Here is a 9635-nt window from a genome sequence, read left to right as displayed (position 1 = left end):
GCCCTCACATTGGGGTTTATGCCCTTGTCCGTAGAGATTCCAGAGAGCTGTCTCTCTCCCTGAATGCCCAGAAAGAGCTCATATGAACATGCACCAAGATGGGAGCTGCCTACAAGTCAAGAAAACAGAAGAGGCCTCCAAATGGAACTGGCTATGCTGCCACCTTGATCTTGGACCTACAGCCTCAAGAACTCTAAGAAATAAATGTTTGAAGTTTAAGCTGTCCATGGTTGACTCTCTCTCTTTTTTCCCCTCAGCATTACAAAGCGTTCTTTCAGTGAAATGTTGCATGTTTATACCAGGCCCACCCATCGTGGGGATCTTCCACTTTTCCAGGGTGTTATAACCTACTTGACTTCCCATTTACCACTGATTAGGCAATTTTACAACTCTGTAAAGGTAGAAATTAGCTTAAATCAGAAAACTGACAGCAATGCAAATTATGTTTGTTTGAGGGCAAAGCAAATAATTCTTGTCCATAAAATAAGTCACCCTAATGGTTACAGTTTATTGGCTAGGAGGATGCTTACTGGTTTCGCAACTACCAGCAAATGCATTTCAGTTTTATATGGACTGTCTGGCTCAAATTCCCTTTTAAACCAGTCTTAATATTATGAGTGACTTACCAAGTCACTCATTCATTACTGAGTTGAATGGAATATTTGAGATGTGTTCATTTTGTATTTATATGAGAATCATGTCTTAAACTGTTTTGGAAATTATACTTCAATGGGAGCATTAACGAGTTAGTGTTTAGAGAACAATAAATCTCCAGCTAAAATATGTTGTTCCATTGATAAGCATTATAAGAAAGAGCCCTTGTAACTGTCAAGATTCCTTCCTGAAGTGGTTCTACATTTCTATCTTATCATTTAGCATCTTTCATGTACTTTTGTAGCCATACTAGACATTTTCTCTTGAATAACACAGAATGAAAATCTGGGTTGTTATTAAGGCATATTCTCCAATAGGCAGTAATGTGGATCAGGTACTTTTTGACTTTTCAAAAATCACCTTTGCATCCGTGGTTGTTTCTTCTCAGGCAAATAAATTTAGATTTGAATTAGATTGAATGTACTGAAATAGGACATTCTGTTCACTGCCAATCTTCTAGAATGCTTAACAGATAAAATGTCACCAGGGTAATTTGTGGTCATTAAATTTTTTATTTCTCTAGTCCCACAGATTAATGGAAATAAACCAGATGTCAGCCACCCTTCAGGTATCTTATCCCACCCCAATCAAGCCATGAGATGCCTGTCAGGATAAATTGCAGAGAAGAGCAGTGCTTAGTGACATGGTAGATTATGATAATTTTAGTCCCCACCCCCCCTTATTCTTCATCACCATACGGAATTTATAGGTTTCTGCTCTGTGTCAGAAAAGAAACAAATTTGTGAAGTCAAGTTGGAGCAGTCAATTCCTTACTGCTGCATTTCAGGTCCAGGTTATAAAAAGTTTCTGGAGTTGAACTATTGTCAGAAGGTAATTTATTAATCCTGTGTAAATAGTTCTCTTTACACAAATAAAACTTTCGTGACTTTTGGTGGTTAATAGTAAATTAGCTCCTCTCACACCCAAGCTATTCTGAACCAGCTAAACCTGTCTATGACCAGAGGCATTAACAGAGTGAAGCCTCGTACTGTCAGTTGAGAACCATTGAGCGATGGAAATGCGTTCCCTATGATGTTGTTTCCCATATAACCTTAGTCATGATCTTCACCTCTATGGAGGTTATTTTAGAAGAAGACATAATCATCCAACAGATAATTGAAATTGTGAGGAATGTCTGCATAAGTTGTCCAGAACGCTAGGGGATAAGGCCTCTTCTCTCAGGCTCACAGCTTCTTATATGTTTCTGTCATAGTCTCTTTCTTTGCCTCTTTTCCTTCACTCCGTTGCCCTTAGTTATTAATCAGACTTTATCCAATGCCTACTACATGATCAGCACTGGGCTGCCTGGGAATTGTGAATGCCCTGATCTCTGATGATTAATAAAAGAGAAACAAAGTCCATAACAAGGATGTCTACACCACAGGGAATGACAAGGTTGCTAGACACAATGGATATAGCTGATATGTAGCAGGGTACAAAACTCCACCAACTCCATGTGTTATCTTCAGCTAAGGAAGAGAAGAACATGAGTAAAGAGGTAGGACGTGAGCCAGCAAAGAAAGTTGGAGAGAAGGTAGCTCAACATTTTATTTAATGAAGGCAGTTTGCATACCTGTTATGTGCCAGGAGTTGGTCTAAGCACTTTAGAAATACTAACTTCATTTAGTCCTTGTAATACCCCTATGAAATAAGTATTATCAGGTCCATTTTATAGACAGATCCAAGGCACAAAAAAGAGGCTAAGAAGCCTGTTTAGGTCAGGTAACTGCTTGGCAAGTCAGAATTTATACCCAGGAGTTACAAGTGGGTAGTAAGGCTCCCCTGATTTGCTTTTAACCACTATACCCTCCTGTCTCCCCAGCATCAACCAAGGCACAACATTTAGAAAAGAAACTAGCTAGCTGTGGGGGATCAGTTAAACTATGGGTGTGTTGAGATGATGGGACTTCCAAGTCAACATATCAGGTGGCCAACCTTGGCGTGCAGACTGGGGATTGTACTGAGAGGAGGACCCTGGAGTTATGGATTCAGTAGTGGGTCATCTGCCAAGAGGCTGTAAGTGAAACAAGGGGTATCTTGACTAGAGAACAAGTCTTAATTGTTCTCAAATGGGACACTTGCTAAATTCTACCTACTTGACAGTCCTTAAGCAGAAAGGAAATTTTTCTGTTTCCTAGTGACATGCCACTAATTAAAAGATTGCCAAAGTGAAGAAGAATGCAAAGATATTGGTAGTTGTGACATGTACCCAGTTCTCCACTGTATTTCTATATCCAAAGTCATCAACACAAGCATACACTGTCAGGGACAGACTGTCTTGGAGAATCAGAGAAACCTCTATTTTGGATATTTCTCGTTTTGCTTTGGGAGCAGAGCATTAAGTTGTCGAAGGAAATGATTTCAGAAATGGCTTTTCCAAGCCGATTGCATGTCAAACCGTTTCGGAGTGTTGAACTGCCGCTATCATTATTCTGATTAACAATTCAAAACCTGATTTTGAATTATTCATGGTGTTTAAATAACTATCATCATGAACAAAAGTGATGTGAAACTGTTGCAATTAGAAAAGCTTACTTAAAGCTTGTAGACAAACATCCTTAATTAAGTAATATTGCCTGCTAGAGATGGCATTTCTGGGAACCTAAGAGGAACTGGGGAAGTAAATGGAAGACCAAGAGGGTCAAAAAAGTGTGTGTTGGGTGGGGGGCATGTTAGCGTCATCTCATGGTTTTAGAATGTTGGAGGAGGCATTAAGTAGAAATCTTGGCCAGTTTATTTCTGCCTTAGGAGAGGCCAGTTAGTTATTTAAACAACAACAACAACAAAAAACAACACCAGAAACAAAAACACAAACAGAAATAGAAAGTATGGAATATGATATATTCACCTTTCAATTTCTTGCTGGAAGACTAATAGGAAAGGTCATGCTGACACAGACATATCTAAAGTAGTAGATAAATTAGGCTAGGGATGGGCAGGATTGCAGTCTCAAGCCAGCTCAAGAGTGTGGCATCTGAACACCTAGGAAATCCTGAAGATTCCTGGTTAGGTTTCATGTGCTTTTCCTACATTCCTCTCAGAACCATATTCTCCAATCAGCAAAGCTAAGGAAGAAGTTTAAGGTAGATGGGAGACCATTCTACTAATAAGTATGTTAAAAAACTTTTATCATATGCTACTGAGATTGAGTCTAGCCTCCAAAACCAAATATTACCAATTTTTTGTCTCTTAGAGAGCTCACAGTCATGCAGGACTGCAGAAAAGCAGATGGAGGGTTATGGTTGGGGCAGTAAATCTTCGCCCAGGATACCAAGGAAGCACAGCACAGGGACAGAGCTGTTGTAGGGCCCAGAGGGAGGGAGACCCTGAAGAGATTCAGGGTCACTAGTATTGGGGGCCCACAAGGGTAGAATGGATAAATGAGTATGCCAGTTATTGCTCTTAGTTTCAAGCAACACATATCAATGCTGGTGAACTTCAGCAACAATTAATGGAAATTAAACAATGGAGGACTGCAATGGAGCCTCCATGAGCAGACCTGGCAAATGAGTAAAAGTAGAGGAGTTTGGAAGATAAGGTCTAGTGTGGATAGCCACAATTGACATTGTCCTAGGTAAACTTGTCACTATGTCACTGGACTCTGCTCCACACCCTTGAAAGCCTCCATCTGTTCCTGCTTCATTGAAACACTAAGATTCAAAGTGTTTCATGCTGATTGGCTGAGTTCAGTCACATGTCCCAAACCTAGAAGCCCGAGGGCAAAGTGGATACATGTCTCATTTCTCTTGTTTTGCAAGGTAGGGCTCCTTCCCAAGCCTGCTTGCTCTTATTCAGAAATTCTCTCAAATGGTAAGGATGTTTGGTGGGTGACCAGCCTTTTCACCAGCACTATCCTTTCTAGGTTAGAAACAGGTATCATCAAGAAGTAGAGTGCATACTGGACATTCGGGGTTGAGGAAGCATGACCAGAAAAACTACTATGACATCTTTGAGAAAACTCTATAGGGCTGATGTCCAACAGACCATGTATTCTAATATTAGTGCCATAAAATGAGCAATTAATAAGAAAAGGGTATGAAAATAAACCCCATATATAAGGAGACTAAATATCTTGGTATTAAGAAAGGAAGTCACTTTGACTTAAATTATGATGAAAGCACTAATCTCAAAGGCACCTAGGGGGCTGAGTCAGTTAAGTATCTGCCTTCGGCTCAGGTTGTGATCCCAACATCCTGGGATCAAGTTCTGCACAGGGGTCCTTGCTCTGCAGGAAACCTGCTTCTCCCTCTGCCTCTTTCTGTCATGAAAAAAATGAATAAAGCCTTAAAAAATTAATATCTAAGTTGTCAGGCACATCTACAGAAGTACTGAGAGGGAAATATGTAACCTTAAATACATGTATCAGGAAAAATGAAATATTTAGTATTTCACATGAAATATTTAGAAATAAATGGGCTAAGCTTTATGACAATGAAAAAAGAAGAGTAGAGCAAATAAATAAGAAAAGAAAAGCAACAAGGAAAATAAGTTAGATGTCAATGTAATGAGGATAAAGAATAATAAAAAAGATAAATGCAAAATTGACTCTTTGGAAACATTAATTCAAAGAAGACCTTTGGCAAGAAAGAATAAGAGAAAAGAGGGAAAACATCAAAAAGGTTAACATGTAGTACAAAAGAAGGAGAAGCAAACACAGACACAACAGAAATTTTAAAATAATAAGAGACTGCTATGCTATTGATATCTTATTTATTTGGTAAACTGGACAGAGTCAATGAATTCCTAGAAAAAAATCAAATACTAAAATTAATATAACAAGAAATAGAGAAATTAGTGCACCCATAATTATTTTATTTTTTAAAATCAATCAATCAATTAATTAATTTTTAAATTAATATATAATGTATTATTTGCCCCAGGGGTACTGGTCTGTGAATCATCAGGCTTACGCACTTCACAGCACTCACCACAGCCCATCCCTCCCCAATGTTCATAACCCAACCACTCTCTCCCTACACCCTTTCCCATCCCTCCAACTCTCAGTTTGTTTTATGAGATTAAGAGTCTCTTATGGTTTGTCTCCGTCCCCAACCCATCTTGTTTCATTGTTTTCCTTCCCTACCCCCAAAGCCCCACTTTGCCTCTCAACTTCTTCATATTAGGGAGATCATATGACAATTGTCCTCTGATTGACTTATTTTGCTCAGCATAATACCCACTAGTTCCATCCATGTTGTTGCATATGGCAAGATTTCATTTCTTTTGATGGCTGCATAGTATTCCATTGTATGTATGTATGTATGTATGTGTGTGTGTGTGTGTGTGTGTGTGTGTGTGTATCTCGCATCTTCTTTATCCATTCATCTGTTGATAGAGATCTAGGTTCTTTCCATAGTTTGGATATTGTGGACATTGCTGCTATAAACATTGGTAGGCACATGCCCCTTCAGATCACTACATTTGTATATTTAGGGTAAATACCCAGTAGTGTGCACCCATAATTATTAACAAAACTTCCCTTAGGGTCTCACTCACTCCCTGTCTGCAGTCTCTGCACAGAAGTCTTCATGGGTGCTCCACAGGCTTATAAGGAACACTAGATACCTAGTTTATGTAAGTTCTTCCAGAAGATAGTAAGACAAGAGCAAACTAGCTTATCTTTATGAGACTGGTCTAATTTTGATCTCAAGCCAGATAAGAAAAATTGATTTTTTATTTTTAACGACTTTATTTATTTGACAGAAAGAGAGGGCAAGCACACAAACAAGGAGAGTGGCAGGCAGAGGGAAAGGGAGAAAGCAGACTCCCCACTGAGCAGAGAGCCCAGTGAGGGCCTGGGCCCCAGGATCCTGAGATCATGACCTGAGCCAAAGGCAGATGCTTAACTGACAGAGCCACCCAGTCACCCTCAGATAAGAAAAACTTTAAAAATGGGCTCATTTGTCAATAAAATATAGACTAACCAAATCTAATAGTGTATTTTAAAGATGTCATGATCAACTAGGGGTTTCTCCCCAAATGCAAAGAAGATACAATATGGAAAAAATTTAATAATGAAATGCTTATCTTAATAGACTAGGGGAGAAAAATCTTATCATTATTGCAATTTATACACAAGAAAATGTTCAGATTTAAAATTTTTTTGTAAGAAAAATTCTTCAGAAACTAGAAAGATCAAGGCATTTCCTTAATATGATTAAAGTTATATTCCAAAAACCTATGACAAATATATCTAATAGAGCAACTATAGCATATTATGTCTAAGACCAGAAAAAAGATCTCTTGATGCCAGCACTTCTGTTTTCAGAGTACTGGAGGTCCTGACCCAGGCAAAAGTAATGTAAGCTTCTAGGAAAACAAATAAAACCATTGTTATTTGCAAGTGGTATTACCTCTACTCTAAAACAATCCAACAACAGCAACATTCAAACTTTTGGAGCTATCAAAGGGATTCAGTAAGTTTAAGGCTACGAAATTAAACCCCAAATAACAATAGAATTTCTCTATACTTGCACCAAATATAACAAAGATTAAGATATTGTTTATAATTGCAACAAAACCCAGGACATATTTAGGCATTAACATGTGCAGGAAGATGTACACTTTATAGTTCTAAGTACATTGAACATTATATAAATAAATAAAGGGACATTTATTTGGATGTAATGACTTAAACTCTCACAAAATTCATCTTTAAGCATAGTGAACATTATTCAGCATTCCAGCTGGACTTCAAAAAGAACTTGATAGATCTCTGAACATCATTTAGTAGAAGGAAGATCACAAAATATCTAACCTTAAAAACATTAAAAATAGGAGTAGGTCCTGACAACAATGATGAAACCCTTGAGGAGCCAACCTATGAAGAGGCTGTAGTTTAGGAATCCCCGTGTGACCCCCCAAGGGTTGGATCAGCACCCCTTAACCCCATCCCCAACAGTGTTGTAATCCCCCAGGACTTGAGGAGGGACAGCCTAGACGTCAAGAGGAGCTGGATAGAGCCAGACTAGAAAAACAAGTGGGCTAAGAGGGGTCTATGATCCCAGAAGCCTGGAAAAGCTCCAATTAGCTTTGACTTTGGGGACTAGGGGTTGTAGCCACTGTTCCTGATCTGCAGAGCTCGGTGGTGTGATGCCTCCCAAACTAGAGCCTCTCAGTCCACCCACTGTCTAAGATGTCAGCTTTGGTCACTCTGATGTTGACGTTTTATGTGAAAATAACTGGACAACCCCCTTAAAGACTTTCCAATGATATATTCATCTCTGCACCAGACCCATTCATTCATTTGACCAACATTTCCCAGCGCCTACTATGTGTCAAGAACTGTTTCCACTTGGAGAACTTAACACCGAGGGGAGTCAGGCTGTTGTGAGTCCTTCCCAGCTGAGATGTAGGTGGCACAAATTGGGTCTTGAGGTAATGACCTACCCTGTATCTGATATCTTCAGGGTTAGGTGGAGGGTGAGGGGAGGGGTGATCCAGAGAATCTGGAGAAGGAGGAAAAGAAACTTCTGAACAACTGTTCTGGGTGCTCTGCCTCTATTAGCTCTGTTAGGCTTCCTAGCCTTGTGAGGTGTTGTTAATATCTTCATTTGAAAAATGGAATTTCAAGGGGGCAGAGAAGCTTATGTATTTGCACAGGGGCACTCTGCAAGTAAATATCCTAAAAATAATCTCAACTCCTCAGATCCCAAAGCCCATTGTATTTTCAATTCAAAGTCATCCACAAATCTTTCAATCTCTGTTTTGGACAACTGCTGGACAGAGGTAGGAGACTTCCTATAGACAGAATGGTGGACCAGTTGTGTCTGCAACCAGTGTGGCTGATGTGGCCAGGAGTGTGCCCAGCCTCTTTGATGAGCAAAGCTAATCCAAGCCATGATAGGCCCTGCTCCAAGGAGTGAACAGTTTCTGCCCAAGGTCTCCAGAGCTGTCTTCAGTGCAAGGTCCCCATCCTATGGGAAAGCAGTGGAGAAAACTGCCCCAGGGGAAGGGACTTCCAATTCTGAGATGGGTAGGTGGAGGTCAACAAGGATAAACCATGAGCTTGGAGAGAGGTGGCAGAGTATCTAAGGCTCCTTGAGACATTTATGAGGTGCAGGAACCAGTGGCACAGTGTCTAACCATGTAAGCCTCACCCCTGTCCTCTGACCACAGGGTTTACCGCTGTCCTTGGTCCTGTTTCCTTGGATCCCAACAGAACATCAGATTTTCTGGAATTGTGCTGTGGCAAGTGATGTAGGTTTTAGCCACTGGGAGCTGCTCGACCATCACTGACCCAGTCTCCTGAGAGGTGAGCTCCCCACTTAGGTCTTCATTCTCTGTGTGGTCTCTGTCTAATGCATTCTAGTGCTCTTCATGTTCTCCTTACCCTGGCCCCAACAGCTCACATTCAATAAAGTGAAAAGTCTGGCCCAAACAAAAAAGACCACAACAAACAAACAAAACAAAAACCCCCGTGTCCTCAAAACTCATTAAAAGTATATTCTAGCTCTTACAGAAATCAAAAAGCCTACAAAATCATTGAAATAAAAGAGTTTAGCATATGTTCAAGAACAGATACATATATCAATGAAGAACTCAAAGACAGTCCTATGAATATACAGAATTTCATATACAATCAATGTGGCACCACAAATCAATAGGGTATTGACAGTTGGTTTATTAGGTGAGATTGAAAAAAGTGGCTCACTGTATGGAGAAAAATAAAATTGGATTCTATTCATACCACAACTGAAAGTGAATTTCAAAGGAATTCAATACCTTATTATAAGTAGCAACACTATAAACTTAATAGTAGAAAAATGTAAAATATCTTTGTGACAAAGAAGTAAGGACAATCATTTGAAATGAAACTTTGAATGACTACTTTAGGATAAAATATGATAAATTTCATGACATTCACATTAAGGTTTCTGCTCAATAAAGGATGCTATAGACAAAACTATTAGATGCTAGAATGGGAGCAGGTAGTTGCAGCATCTAAGACTAACAAAGGATTAATAGGAGGACTCTAGAAG

This window comes from Mustela putorius, unplaced genomic scaffold (genome assembly GCF_011764305.1).
Source record: "Mustela putorius furo isolate JIRA1106 unplaced genomic scaffold, ASM1176430v1.1 tig00000275_pilon_pilon_pilon, whole genome shotgun sequence".
Taxonomy (NCBI): Eukaryota; Metazoa; Chordata; class Mammalia; order Carnivora; family Mustelidae; genus Mustela; species Mustela putorius.
Note: the sequence above shows the minus strand (reverse complement) of the source record.